Source organism: Enhydra lutris, unplaced genomic scaffold (genome assembly GCF_002288905.1).
Source record: "Enhydra lutris kenyoni isolate GAN:26980312 unplaced genomic scaffold, ASM228890v2 scaffoldscaffold8, whole genome shotgun sequence".
In the NCBI taxonomy this organism is placed as follows: Eukaryota; Metazoa; Chordata; class Mammalia; order Carnivora; family Mustelidae; genus Enhydra; species Enhydra lutris.
Window position 1 is genome coordinate 13,902,126 of NW_019154092.1, and position 15,899 is coordinate 13,918,024.

At 38.1% G+C, this 15,899-nt stretch overlaps 1 pseudogene; it reads left to right on the forward strand.

Moving 5' to 3' along the window:
* The first annotated feature begins 304 nt into the window (after positions 1-304).
* Positions 305-15,582, forward strand: LOC111142684 (annotated as a pseudogene).
* Positions 15,583-15,899: the final 317 nt, after the last annotated feature.

Sequence of the window (15,899 nt, forward strand, 5' to 3'; positions counted from 1 at the left end):
CCCACTTCTCCTTTCCACCCCGTGCGCCCGCGCTTCTCCTCTGTCCCTCAATGACGCACAGGTCCCCCCGGGTGCCGCCCTCTTTATTTCACTTCCCTCTCCGAAACGTGACTCTCCTTCCACCACGGCTCCCTGTCTCCGGTGCCCTTGCCTCTCGGCAGGGGGCTTGAGGTGAAAGGGCTAAAGAGTTTAGGAGAAGGGTCTAAGTTACAGAATTTCCAATTACTCATTCCTTTGGTCTCTTCCCAGAAGAGGAGCAACTCCGCCTCCCACCTTCCAGCAGGCGCGCCCCGGCCCCTTGGGGATGCGGCCGCAGTCGGCGAGTCTGGCCGTCCTCACGTCGTGCCTGCTGTGCCCGGTGCCGGCTCCCCAGAGACAGTGAGGGACATCTTTATCAGTCCCTGGGAGGGACGCGACTCGGGTTGCCTCCCCTGGCAGAACGTCTCCATTCCCCCTCACATTTGGACTTTAGAGTCTAGGGGGAAATGAACACGGATGCTCTTAACTCTGCCTCATGCATCCATTTCAGTGTCCAAGTGAACGTGCAGGGCAGCGGGGAGACAGTCCCACACTTCACAATAGCTCCGGAAGCACAGCATCAGACTCTAATACACGCTAGACTACATTTTGAAAGATAATCTGACAGTCTCTGCTTCTCATGTCCTACTCTGAACTTTTTCTGTCAACATGAAAGGCCACAATGGTCTCATTTGCTCCTCACAGTTCAAACACTGCTAGACCTTGGTCTTTTCGCTTGCTTACATATTTTCTGCCCAGAGTTACAGTAATCTCCAATTTCTTTTGGGGACCAAGCAACTCCACAGAAGAATGTCACATAAAATCCCTACCAAAGTGTTGTATGCTGGGGTGTATTTCAATCAATCCACTTTTCTAATGAGCCCTAGAGTTAGGTTATTTGCAGACCGCATAAACTACAGTTTCTGTGAGTGAACAGGTTGTTGTTGGCTGTGGCCTGCTATACGGACAGGAAACATTTGCTGTGTTCCCTAAATGAAGCCATTGGTCCATTTTATCTCTAATATGCCTTGAGGATGTTGTTGGGCTTTTTGATTTGCAAATGAAAGAAAGGATATTCCCTAAGCAAAAATTTCACAAAAGCCAAGCAGAAAATTATGCCATGTAAGGAAACGGTCCATCCATGAACTTTCTTAAACAGAAGATCACACACATAATGGGCTGAAGTCATCCCAACCTTCAGAAGAGCCACCCAGAGGGGAAAAATCACAGAAAGGGATAAAAAATGGTCTTGCATAACCCAATCTGTGTCTTTGTGACTTCCCATCGTCCCCATCCTAACACCACTTTTGTTCATGAAGAGTCATAGGGAAGAAACAGGACACAAAAAATGAAACACAAATGATGCATGTCTACACCCAGCAGCTAACCACAATGTCTCTTCAGTACAGGTAACTCTCAAACTTGAGAGCGAGTTGAACTGATGAGGTCAAATCTACTTTTTCCATTGAATTAAAGTTATACTAGGAAGGTGTATTCTAGTCCAAGAGCTTGAGGACCAACTTTCCATTGAGATGACCACAACACTATATTTAATCAGCTATAAATGGTACTTACCAGTAGATAAATTTTATCCTGAGCATCTGAGATAAGCTAGGCATTATGTGAAAATACCGAGGATTCACAAGTGAGCCAAAACTGACCTAGGTTCTGTGTTTACAGAGCTTCCAGGCATTCCTGTGCAGTGAAGGGTGGAAATTGTCTGATGTACAATGATGTGAGACAGTACTTGTCACATGTGTTTCTCTAGACATGTGCCCACGTGTACCTGGTGAGGGGCTGCTCTGGGAAGATGGAAAAAGACTTTTGACTCTTAGGAAGACTTGAGACCAAGATCTCAAGGGACCCTCTTCCCTTTCTCTTCTCTAACTACAGGAACAGACACATCAAACTTGGGAACCAGAAAGCCATCTCCAGAAAGCAGAGGGAAGAATCCTGAGGATAGAGAGCACATTAGGAGACAGACTAATAAGGCAGGTCATGCAACCTTAGCCATAAGGAATAACGGCCGAGTCACTGGCAGAATGCTACTAAGTGTGAATTCTTTATAAGCTGCCAACTACTTTAAAGAACCACTTGAAAACTGTCAGTTTCTTATCACAATCTGAAGGCATTTCTTCTGCTTTTAAAATCAAAGTGCCCCATAGTTACTCCCACTCTGTGTGACCAACTTAGCTAAAGCAAAAATGCAAAGTTAGACCTGCTTCCTAAAACCTATTCCCTCACTCTTGGTCATGATAAAAATGCCCATCAGGCTCTGTACTTGGGGGCATATCTCACTGCTTCACGAGAAGGGCCCCCAGTACCCCCAGACTCCCTTTCAGTTACCTGGTGGAGGAGGGTGGGTGACCATCACAGGGGTGGGTAATTTTCCCCATCCTCACTTCAGTCATCAGCACATGATTCTTGATCAAGATGAACTGATTTGCATCTAGGATGTGTGTGGTCAAGAGTCTTAAGACTAGCCTGGGTGTCTCATCCTTCTCATTTCTTGTCTTTGCTTTCTAGAACTCAAAAAAGTCCCCCCTGATATCTAGGTGTACTCTTAGGTGTCTTTACTGCTTCTTTGTGCTGCTTATCTAATGAGGAGAGGGAAAAGTCCTTGAAGACTGGGTATCTTGAATAAATTTTGATTTCAAAGCATTCCTAACATAATACACCCTACAAAAATGCCTTATACATTCATAAGTTAATGATAAGATGCGCTTCGTTAAAAAGAAATGCAAGTTGGTAGTGAAAGAGAGACAGAAATATCTCTGAGAAAAATTAACTGCACTCTAGCTTGGTCTGTTTTGGAATGCAAATGTTTGGTCAATACAATTTCAATCAGTTACATTTGATATAGGCATCCACTGGGCAAGGCACCTTCAGAATGAATTCAGTGAATCCCTAGACTTTAAAATTTACAAACAGCAGCTACTTCCCTGTCTTATCAAAGACTTTGTTCAAATAGACCAAAACAAAACAAAGAACAATGGCTCTCTTCAATTTTTCTTAATGTACCGATTTGCGAATATCCCATTTGCTGTGTATAGCTAAAGATTCAAAAATCTCAATATCTTCTGAAGCTGACTGGTCTTATTTATCAGTTGATTGATTTGGTGACATTATTAAGAATTATGGCCATTATTTTAATCATCTCTCTTGAGAGATACCAGGAACAAATCTCCTTATATTGATCAGGGGTGTGTGACTTAATAGGTTTTAAACTATCACACGAGAACTTCAAAATTGTGAAAAGTTAAAATCATGCCTGAAATCACACATGAAAACAAACAGTGGTTAAGAGCTCATGCAATGGAGTTAACATACTGTTCAAAATTAGGTACCCTTGCCTCTTAGCAGAATGATCTCAGACAAGTAGGCCTCTCGATCCTCCACTTTCTGCTCTGAAAATGGGAATGCCTTGTGGGGCTGTTGGGAGATTAGTTGGGTTATCACATGTGAACTGCCTGGCACAGTGCCAGGCTTATTGACAAGTGCCTGGCAAGTGGAAGATGAATATTCACAATTGTTACTCTTACCACGTCAGCACTGCACTGCAACAAATTTGCAGTCAGGTTCAGGAGTTTTTTTGTCATTCTTTGTTGGTGCCAACTGAGGTGGGCAGCGGACCATGTACTATCCTTCTTCTTCTAAGTAAGAAATATATGAAGAAATGGCTGTCATGAAAGCACATGCATGACTCATTTGGAATGACTAATGTAATAGTCAGGAATGGAATACTGGGTTCTTGACTTCCAGCCCAGTTTTCTTTTTTATTGCCCCCAGGGGGGAACATATAGCTCAGTTTATTGTTCAGGAGATCTCATCCTCTACCAAGAAATTTTAGGACAATTCAGTGAGATCTTTGGAAGGATCAATAACTCTACAAAAATAAACTCAGATTATCAGGCAACTCAGTTGTGAACTTCTTTCTCAAAAAGATGAAATTAGTTTCTAATTCCATATTGCTTAATTTTTTTCAGATGTTTCTTTGTCCCAAGAATGCTTCCTATAGCCAAATAATATGTTTGAGAATTCATTGCTGTTACACTTATGGTGTGGTTTTGAATACATTTTTTCTTTATAAGAAATAACTGACAAAAATAGGCTCTTAGGATTTGATTTGTTTCCAAGAGAGCTATAACAGCTTAGGCAGTAGTGTCTTCATATATAAGCCACATCAAACTATGTTGTAGTTCATCATTTATTTATTGAATAAGAGTCGATTATTCTGGAATCAACAAAATGTTCTAAATAGAATATGTTTGATGATTATAAAATACATTATTAAATTTTACCACCATCTTGATCTATGCTCATTCAAAAAGTATTCATGAGCAAATTATTCTTTTTAGTATTTCAGATTATGCAGTTCTGAATAATGTGATGAGTACTTAAGTATGGTCAATTCTCCTTATTTGATATAGTATGTTGTATAAAGTTGCTGCCAACACTGAATTAGCTAATACTAAACAATTGCTCCTAGGGGAAATATAGGGTAGGTTCCTACAAGCCTCTGGTCACAAAGGATTTTGTCAACCAGTCAATACATAACCTTGTGTTACATGTGTTTCTATTTAAAGATACCTTATTCAATACATAACATTGATTCTGTAACATCAAACTCATGGCCAACATCACTGTAACTCATGCCTGAACAGAGCTTAACTAACACATATTTTCTCCGTAAGGCATATGACAGCCTTGTGCTTAGGAACACAGCTAGCACTTTGGCAATATGGTTGGGAGCCATTTTAAACAGCAAAATCACCAACAAAGAGCACAAAATGAAAAAAAAAAAAAGTGACACTAAAGTTACCATGAAAAGGACACTTGTAATATGAGAGGGAAAATAAGAAGGTAGAGCATTATCTTACTGGATCTTGGCTGGGAATAAGCACATCAGGCAAGGAAGTGTTTGCCTCCCTGCACAAGTCTACAAATGACTGTGAATATTCTATAAGTATGGCTTCTTTTAGATTTAAAAATAAATTTAGTAAATAGGTAAGCAGAATTTATGAATAATGAGGATGAATGGTATTTCAACTTAAGTCCAGGAACAGTAAGAAATTGATACATTTGGGAGGATAAAGGAAAGTTCTTGGAATTTTGTGGCCATCAGAAGATTTGTTTGATCAGTAAGTATATTGGGGAAGTTCTGCATATTCAAAACTGTACCGGGCAATGTGGGAGCCAGAGAAAAACAGATTGAGTTCTTTCTCATCTTAATTGACTGAAATGATTTAACATAATGCTACATTTGGTAAATAGATCATAGCATAGTAAGAACTGTGTAGCTAGGTGATGATGAAAAAATAGAGCTTATACAATCAGAAAAGTTGGATGTTAATTAGGAAAGTCTGTGGAGAAGTATAGGTTTAAGGTAAGTGTTACAGTTTTTGTTTTGCTTTAAATCCACCATGATATAAAAAAATGAATGTAATTGTTAGCAAGGAAGGGGCAGTTAATGTAACTTGTACCTGGTATGTTTCTAATGTGGCCAGCTGGTGAAGTAGACAGACCAAGGTATGTGGTCTTAGATGTAGCCAGAGGTAGGGCGGGGGTAGGTGAGGCAGACAGGCCAGGTAGGATTGAGGACTACTAAACAAGAAGGAGAGCAGTACAGGCTGGTAGAAACAAAACAACACAACTCTGGTTCTCTTTTCCCCTTATCTAACAATAGGTAGAGTAAGCAGATGTCCTGATTTCCCCGGGCCAGTCCCAGTTTACTCCTGTTGCAGATCAGTTAACACTATTAATTACTTTTAGCGTCTCCTTTCATCTTCAAAAGTGCCTGGGTTTGAACAATAAATTATATGGTCATTCTAAGAGGCCTAAAATGAACTGAAAGCCACGCTATGTTTGTTTAGCCTTTATAAAGGCTAAAATATTAGTAAATGTCAATGCAAATAATAAAACCAGAAAATGAGAAATAACTGGTTTTCTCCAAGTCAAAACTTTACTTGCATCAAATTCTTCTGTTATTGCCTCATGCACATTTTGGTAACTTTTTGAAGTTTATATTATTTTTTTAAAAAGTTGATTAAGCAGCAAAGACTTGGTTGTTTAGTTGGTTGATGAAGGTAGATATTTTCATGAGCTTTTCTTGGCTCTATCTTCTTTGCACTCATCCTCAGGAGCTCAGAACACAGCACTGTGCTGCTCCATTCTATAACTGCTCTGGCTTGGTTCTAGCACATTTAAATAGTGGCAGAGCTCTCCTTCTAGGCCCCACTGACATCTTTGAACATTCGCTGGTTAAAAAAACAAAAACATAAATTAATAAGCTATGGGCAGTAAAAAAGTTACTACTATCTTTTGACTAATGGAAAATACAGATGAGACAAGAGTATCGTAGAGAATGTTGAGGGGTCAAGCAGGAAAGTGCCTTAGTTTTCTAGTGCATCCTTACATGTTTTCCCCTAGCTTTTAAAAAAACAAAAACAAAATATTTTATTCCCTGAATATTCTGAGGTTATGCTTTCCAAAGGGCTGTTTGAGGGCAAAGTGGTGCCAGGATTTCTGGGAGAAATAGGAAGAACATTAGAAAAAATAAAAAACAAAACCCTATCAGAACTCAGTTCCAATGTGTTTCAACCCAAAAAGAATCTTCCCCTTTACTACTAGGGATTCCAGTTTCATGAAGGATTTTTAAAAATAAATATTTGTAGATTATGGTTTTCTCCTGTGAATTTTATCAAAGTATAGCATTCTTTATTTCTTTTTAATTTATTAGTCATTTATTTATTTGACAGAGAGAAAGCACAAGCAGGGGAAGCATTAGAGGGAGAGGGAGAAGCAGGCTTCCTGCTGAGCAGGGACCCCCCCCGCCCCCAACTCGAGGCTCAATCCCAGGATCCTGAGATCATGACCTGAGCTGAAGGCAGACACCTAACCAACTTAGCCCCCCAGGTGCCCCAAAGTACAGCATTCTTATAAAAAGTGCCTAAGTCATAAGTGACTCAATGAATTTTCATGACCTGAACACAGTTGTGTAACCAGCACCCAGACTGTGAAGAAAACATGACCAGCACCCCAGGGACCCTCATGGCTCCTTCTAATCATGAATCCTTCCCAAAAGTCACACTGATTCTGACTTCCATCATCATCCATTAGTTTTGAATATATATTGAAGAAAAAAACAACATTTCTAATTCATCTTATGTTTGATCCCTATATTTGGCATAGTGTCTGGCACTTAGCACTTTATTTAATAACATTCGTTGAATAAAGTGAAAGAAAGCAGACTTTCGTAAGAGAGTTGAACGAGTTAAGATATACTTTTTATACGTAGGGAGGAAAGTGGCATTGCCACTCTCTCTCTTTGGGAGAGAACTAGGATCTGGGGATGCTAACTTGAAAACAAGTTGAAAACTCAAACTTAGAAGAGGACAGTTCAGTTTTATCTTTGAACAAATGTAAATGGCTCGAATAAATCTAAACCTCTGTGAAGTTTTTCTTGGACCTTTACCAACTCTGTTCACATCATATCCACCTAACTTGTGAGGCCAACCTCCAGAGACCTTGTTTCGCTTTCTCACTTGTAAATGGACCCATGATTAGAGAGGCCCTCCCGCCTGATAGTGCAGCCAAGAAATGACTATTTTCAGTCTTCCTCCACCCAGCTCTGAGGCCCAGTCAGTTGGAGAACAAAATAAGAGTCACCCTCTCCCTGGGCCACAGCACTCCAGCCAGAGTGCTTCTTGCTCTAATGAATGAGGTAATAAGAGGCCAAATGAGGTTTCAAACGTATGTCACCTCAGAATTACAATTTTCCTTAACTGCACTTTTAAAAAACTGGAATCAAGAACCCAACATTGCCAAATCCCTGCTTAGCCAAAAAGATCTGTCAACTGTAGAAATAACAAATAAGGGGAAAATCCATTTCAGGCTTTGAACTGCTTGCTGTTCCTAAGTGATGCCCAAGGAAATTCAAATAAATTATGTCCTCCGAAGGACAGATTGATTATGAATAATCTAATGATCTCTTTAGGTCGTAGTTTTAAACCCTTCTTTAGGGTACTTCAAAAATTTTAAGGGAACAAGTCTGGATAATAAAAACAACTCTTTTTAGGGGCGCCTGGGTGGCTCAGTGGGTTAAGCCGCTGCCTTCGGCTCAGGTCATGATCTCAGGGTCCTGGGATCGAGTCCCGCATCGGGTTCTCTGCTCGGCAGGGAACCTGCTTCCCTCTCTCTCTCTCTGCCTGCCTCTCCGTCTACTTGTGATCTCTCCCTGTCAAATAAATAAATAAATAAAATCTTTAAAAAAAAAAAAAAACTCTTTTTAGAGGATGGTTTCCCTTAATTTCCTGCCTCCCCCTTGCCCAGAAATACGCTGTATTTTATCAGAGATGAGGCTTCAAAGAGCTGAGTGAAAGGCCAAACTGGACAAACACACAAATCTGTTTCATCCACATTAAAACTAAAAATGTTAAATCCAGAAGCAAATCTAATTTGCCTGGGGAGGTCTGAGAAGGGAAAGTGGTTCTTTCTCCTTTTTTATGTTTTCCAAATTCTGTTAATTGGAGGTCCTTAAACAAATATAATCTTTGCATAAACTGATCCCTCTGTGTGGAATTTTCTCCGTGTCTGGAGAACTTTAACTCCACCTGCAAGACCCTGGAGTCTTCACCTGTTCTTGAAGCTCGTCCGGGTACCTCCCTGTCTTCTTACATGTTTGCAACATATATCTGATAAAGAATGGATAGAGGAACTTAACAAATCAACAACAACAAATTAAGAAGAAAAAGACAGTCCAACAGTAAAAGGACCAAAGACTAGAATCTGCACTTCACAAAAGAGGAAACTCAAATGGCCAACAAAAAATACACTCAACCTCTTTAGTACCATGGAAGTGCAAATTAATACCTAATTAATGTTTGGAGATACAGACTATGTGATGAGATGGTAAAGACAAGGAAGAGAGAAACAAGGCAGGAGAGTGGTTTCCTCCAGAGAGGGAGAGCTGAAAGATCCAGAAGGGCACATGGGTGCTTCTAGAGCAGCATTCTTATTCCTCACAGGCATTTAGTTCTTGTAGGTATTTAGTTATTAAGTGGATGTTTGCTTCATTTCTTGTATATACTGATATAAATAAAACATTTGATGTAATGTAATGTAATAGATACATACATTTTAGAATAAGGAAGAATCTTTTAAAAAGCATACCTGGCAAAATGGGAATCTGTATCCTTTAAATCATCCTGAAAAAAATAGCTTTGGGTGATGCTTTGAAACAGAAATGTTTTAAGGATATCATGATGCACTTGTCTATGTCTAGAAAGCTCTAAAAGCTTGACTCCATTTTCACTCAGATTGAGGCTCAAAAGTTATTTAATACACTTATCAAAATATCTTTTGACTATTTATATGGAGTCAAAATACACTGTCTTCTGGGAAGGGCTTGGTTCTGAGAGCAGGACTGATTTTCCACAACCTCTGGACCCCTGACCGCTCTGTGATGCCAAGGTGTCATTAAATCACCTTATTCTGCCTCTTATTGCTTTAGGATTTCTCTCTTCATTTTCCCCTTTCTATTATTTATTCAGCTTATTCAAAAATTTAGATTTTCCACTATTTTTTATTTTTAAATTTTTTTCAAATGATGATGGGCTCAATTCTTTTTTTTTTTTTTTTAAGATTTTATTTACTTATTTGACAGCAAGAGAGAGATCTCAAGAAGGCAGAGAAGCAGGCAGAGGGGGAGAGGGAAGCAGGCTCCCTGCTGAGCAGAGAGCCCCATGTGGGGCTCGATCCCAGGACCCTGAGATCATGACCTGAGCTGAAGGCAGAGGCTTAACCCACTGAGCCACACAGGCACACCTATTTTTTTAATTTTTTAAAAAGATTTTTATTTATTTATTTGAGAGAGCACAAGCATGGGGCGGGGAGAGGGAGAAACAGTGTCCCCACTAAGCAGGGAACCCGTTGCGGGGCTAGATCCCAGAACCTTGAGATCATGACCTGAGCTGAAATCAGACACTTGACTAAGCCACTCAGATGCCCCTCCACTACTTTTTAAAAAGGATTATTAGATCTTTAAATTTCTTCAAGTGTTATTAGATTTTTTAAAATTTCTTTTTTTATAAAATTGAGTTAAAATTGACATATAACATTGTAATATTCAAGTATAGAACATAACAATTCAATATATGTTGCAAAATGATCACAAATTGATATCCATTTGTTGATATCCATCATCATACATAGTTTCAATATGCAATACTTTCAAATACTCAATGCTGTATTATTTACTATAGTCACCATGTTGTACATTACACCTGCATGACTTATTTATTTTGTAATTGGAACTTTGCACCTTTCAATCCCCTTTACCCATTTTGCCCACCTCCTTCATCCCCTCCTCTAGCAACTACCAATCTGCTCTCCCTATCTGTGAGTTTGGGTTGGTTTGTTTGTTTTTTTAGATTTCAGATGTAAGTGAAATCATACAATATTAGTCTGGGTCTGAATTATTTCACTTAGCATAATATCTTCAAGGTCCATCCTTCTTGTCACAAATGGCAAGATCTCATTCTTTTTAATGGATAAGTAGTATTTCATTGTATATATATACCACAACTTCTTTAACCATTCATTCATGGATGGACATTTAGATTATGTCCATACCTTGATTATTGTGACTAGTGCTGCAATAAACCTGGGGGTGCACATATCTTTTTGAGTTACTATTTTAGTTTTCTTCAGATAAATACCCACAAGCTGGATCATATGGTAGTTTTATTTTTAATTATTTGGGGAATCTCTATATGTTTTCCATAGTGGCTATACCAATTTAAATTCCACCAATGGTGAACAAGGGTTCAATTTTCTCCACATCCTCAACAACACTTGTTTGTTTTTTTTTTTTTTTTAATTTTGAAAATACACATTTGTGACAGGTGTGAGGTGATATCTCACTGTGGTTTTGATTTGCATTTCCCTGATGATTAATGATGTTGAGCACCTTTTCAAATGCCTGCTGTCCATCTGCGTGTTTTTTCTGGAAAAATGTCTACTGAGATTCTCTGTCCATTTTTTAATCAGTTTGCTTTTTGTTATTGAGGAGTTTTTAAAAATTATATTTCAGATATTAACCCTTTATTAGATATATGATTTGTAAATATCTTCTCTCATTTAGTAGGTTGCCTTTTTATTGATGGTTTCCTTTCCTGTGCGGAAGCTTTTTAGTTTGATGTAGTTATGTTTGTTTAAGCTTTCCTTGTCTTTAGTCCAAAAAATCATTGCCAAGACTGATGTCAAGGAGCTTACTACCTATGTTTTCTTCTGGGAGTTTTAAGTTTCAAGTCTTACATTCAAGTCTCTCATCCATTTCAAATTTATTTTTGTGTATGATGGCTGACCAGTTTTCCAAATACCATTTATTGAGGAGACTGTCTTTTCCCCATTGTATATTCTTGGCTCTTTCATCATAAATTAATTGATCATGTATGCATGGGCTTATTTCCTGTTTCCATTAATTTACCTATTTTTATGCAAAACCATACTGTTTTGATTTGAATTTTTGAGTTGTAAGAGTTTTTATAATATTGTAGATATAGGTCCCTTTCAGATGTATGATTGGTAAATATTTTCTCCCATTCTGGTGGTTGTCAGTTTACTTTGATAGTTTTATTTGAAACAAAAACTGTCTAATTTTGATGGTCTAATTTATCTTATTTTCTATTGTTCTTGCTTTTAGTGTTACATCTAAGAATTCTTTGTCAAATTCTGTATCATGAAGATTTATCCCTATCTTTTCTTCTATGAGTTTACTTTTGTTCTAATATTTTGGTCTTTGGTCCATTTTGAGTTAATTTTAGTACATGGTATAAGGAAAAGGGCCAATTTAATTCTTTTGCATGTGACTGTCCAGTTGTCTCAACACCCTTTGTCAAAAGACTGTTTCCCCTTTTGTTGGTTTTGACATCCTTGCTGAAAATCAGCTGACTGACCATAGAAGCATAGGTTAATTTCTGAACTCCAGTTCTCTTCCATTCAGCTATCTGCCTATTTTTGTGTTCATACCACATGTCTTGGTTATTGTTGTTTTCTAGTAAGTTGTGAAACTGGGATATCTGAATCTTTGTTATTTTTTCAGTATAGTTTTAGTTATTCTGTGTTGCTTGCAATTCCATATGAATTACAGAATCAACTTTTAATTTATGCAAAGAAGTTAGCTGGATTCTGATAGGGATGGTGTTGAATCTGTAGATTCACTTGGGAGTACTGTCATCTTAACAGTCAAGTCTTCCCATCCACAAATATGAGATTTTTCATTTATTTTGACCTTCTTTCAACAATGTTTTGTAGTTTTCAGAGTAACCATTTTGCATTTCCTTCATTAAATTTATTCCTAAATATTTTATTCTTTTTGATGCTACTGTGAGATTTAGTTAGTTTTTGGATTGTTCATTGCAGGTGTATAGAAATTTAATAACTGATTTTGTATATTGATCTTATATATTGATCTTGTATCTGCAAACTTGACGAACTTGTGTATTAGTTCTAATTTTTTTTAGTGGCTTTGAGTTTTCTATATATCAGATAATGTCATATGCAAATAGAGATAGTCCCATTTCTTTCTCTCCAATCTGTATGTTTTTTTTTTCTTGCTCAATGCCCTAGTTAGATCCTCCAGTATAATGTTGAGTAAAAAGTGATAAGAGCAAATGTCCTTGTCTTGTTCCTGATCTTAGAGGAAAAGCATCCAGTATGATGTTAGTTCTGGACTTTCCATAGCTGACTTTCATCAGGTTGAAGAAGTGCCCTTGTATTACTAGTGGTATATATATATATATGTGGTGCGTGTGTGTGTGTGTGTGTATTTGTTTTTTAGATGTTGAGTTTGATCTTCATAGATTTTGGATACTAGCCCTTTATCTGGTAAGACATTTGCAAACATCTTTTCCCATTCTGTCCGTCGTCTTTTGGTTTTGTCGACTGTTTCCTTTGCTGTGCAAAAGCTTTTATCTTGATGAAGTCCCAACAATTTATTTTTACCTTTGCTTCCCTTGCCTTTGGAGACATGTTTAGCAAGAAGTTGTTGCCTGTGTTCTCCTCTAGAATTTTGACAGATTCCTGTCTCATACTTAGGTCTTTCATCCATTTTGAGTCTATTTTTGTGTATGGTGTAAGGAAATGGTCCAGTTTCATTCTTCTGCATGTGGCCATCCAATTTTCCCAATATCGTTTATTTAAGAGACTGTCTTTTTTCTATTGGATATTCTTTCCTGCTTTGTCAAAGATTAGTTGACCATAGAATTGAATCCATTTTCTGGATTCAATTCTGTTCCACTGATCTATATGTCTGTTTTTGTGCCAGTAACATGCTGTCTTGATAATTACAGTTTTGTAATAGAGCTTGAAGTCTGGAATTGTGATGCCACCAGCTTTGGTTTTGTTTTTCAACATTCCTTTGGCTAATAGGGGTCTTTTCTGGTTCCATACAAATTTTAGAATTTGTTCCAGCCCTGCAAAAAAACATTTGTGGTATTTTAATAGTGATTGCCTTGAATATATAGATTGCTCTGAGTGGTATAGACATTTTAACAATACCTGTTCTTCCAATCCATGAGTATGGAAAGTTTTTCCATTTCTTTGTGTCTCTGTCAATCTTTTTCATTAGTGTTCTATAGCTTTCTGAGTACAGAAGCTTAGCCTCTTTGGTTAGGCTTTTTCCTAGGTGTCCTATGGTTTTGGGTGAAATTGTAAATGGAATCGACTCCTTAATTTCTTTTTCTTCTCATTGTTAGTGCATAGAAACACGACTGATTTCTGTGCATTGATTTTATATCCTGCCACTTTGCTGAACCCCTGTATGAGTTCTAGCAAATTTGGAGTAAGATCTTTCAGGTTTTCCACATAGAGTTATCATGTCATATGCGAAGAGTGAGAGTTTGACTTCTTTGCCAATTCAGCTACCTTTTCTTTTTGTTGTCTGATTGCTGAGTCTAGGACTTTCAGTACCATGTTGAACAACAGTGGTGAGAGTGGACATCCTGTCATGTTCCTGACCTTAGGGGAAAAGCTCTCAGCTTTTTCCCATTGGGAATGATATTCACCATGGGTTTTTCATATATGGCTTTTATGAAATTGAAGTATGTTCCTCCTATCCCTACATTGTGAAGGGTTTTAATCAAGAAAGGATGCTGTAGGGTTGCCTGGGTGGCTCAACTGGTTAAGTGTCTGCCTTTGGATCAGGTCATGATCCCAGATTTCTGGGATCATGAGCCTCACATTAGGCCCCCTGTTCAGTGGGGTCCTGCTTTCCCCTTTCCTCCCTGTACATGCTCTCTCTCAAATAAATAAATAAAATCTTAAAAAAAAAAAAAAGGATGCTGTACTATGTCAAATGCTTTTTCTGGATTGACTGAGAGGATCATATGGTTCTTGTCCTTCCTCTTATTAATGTAGTGTATCACACTGATTGATTTGCAGGTGTTGAACCACCCTTGCAAGCTCAGGAACAAATCCCAGTTGATTGTGGTGAATAATCCTTCTAATGTACTGTCAGACCCTACTGCCTGCTGAACATTGCTGAAAAACAGCTAATACAACCTGTTGTTCTTCAGCAAAGGGGAAGAAGCAAAGGCAGGAAGAAGCTCAACCTGTTTAAATACCTTCAGGAATCTCTGTATAATCCTGAGATGGCATTTTATATTTTGTGGGCAGATAAAACCAAAGGTATCTTCCTGCTTGTATCAAAAAACAAAGGAGAGGGGCACCTGGGTGGCTCAGTGGGTTAAACCCTCTGCCTTCGGCTCAGGTCATGATTCCAGGATCCTGGGATCGAGCCCCGCATTGGACTCTCTGCTCAGCAGGAAGCCTGCCCCCCCCCCGCCCCCCGCCTGCCTCTCTACTTGTGATCCCTGTCAAATAAATAAATAAAACCTTAAAAAAATATAAAAACAAAGGAGAGGGGACATCTGGCTCAATCAGTCAGAAGAGCATGCAACTCTTGATCCCAGGGTCATGAGTTTGAGCTTCCTGTTGGTGGTAGGGATTATTTATTTATTTATTTTTTTAAATTTAAATTTTATTATTTTTTTAAACATATATTTTTATCCCCAGGGGTACAGGTCTGTGAATCGCCAGGTTTACACATTTCACAGCACTCACCATAGCACATACCCTCCCCAATGTCCATGGTAGGGATTATTTAAAAAACAAAAACGAGACAGAACAAAACAAACAAAAGAAAAACTTGTCCAACTTTGGGGGAAAAGAAAAGACCCTTAGACTATGACTTACAAGAAGATGGCTACAGCACTGAGCCATTATAGAACTGGGGAAATCACCAAAATTTGGAGATAGCTAACTTACCAATTCAGTGAGGCCATTCTCCAAAGACTCCATCTTATTTCTTAAAAGCGGCGATCTTCTACTCACAATATGTTCAACCTGAGCAAGGGTATCTCAGCTTAAGTAAGTGGAATGCAAGTTATAGTTGGACATATGCTGATTGTCATGAGCTATGCCAACCCGATTGCTAAATGTTCTCTTACATTTCATGATTTCCTGGCATCAGAAATCCCTACAAACTTCAAGATTTTTCTCTTAAAGCAAATACTGAAAAGGAAAACAATTAACTTCATTATTTCTTTTATTAAATAGCATATGATCTACAAAGAAAAAGTGTTGGTATTAATCTTTTAAATGTTCGGCAGAATTCTGTGGTAGAACCATTTGGGCCTTGGCTTTTGTGAGTTTTTTTTTTTTTTTTTTTATTGATCCAATCTTGTCACTTCTATAGGTTTATTCAGTTGTCTATTTTTTCTTGAGTCAGTTCCAGTAGTTTGTATCTTTCTAGGAATTTATTTCATCTAAGTTATCTCATTTTTTCACATATAAATGTTCATTGTATTCCTTTACAATCC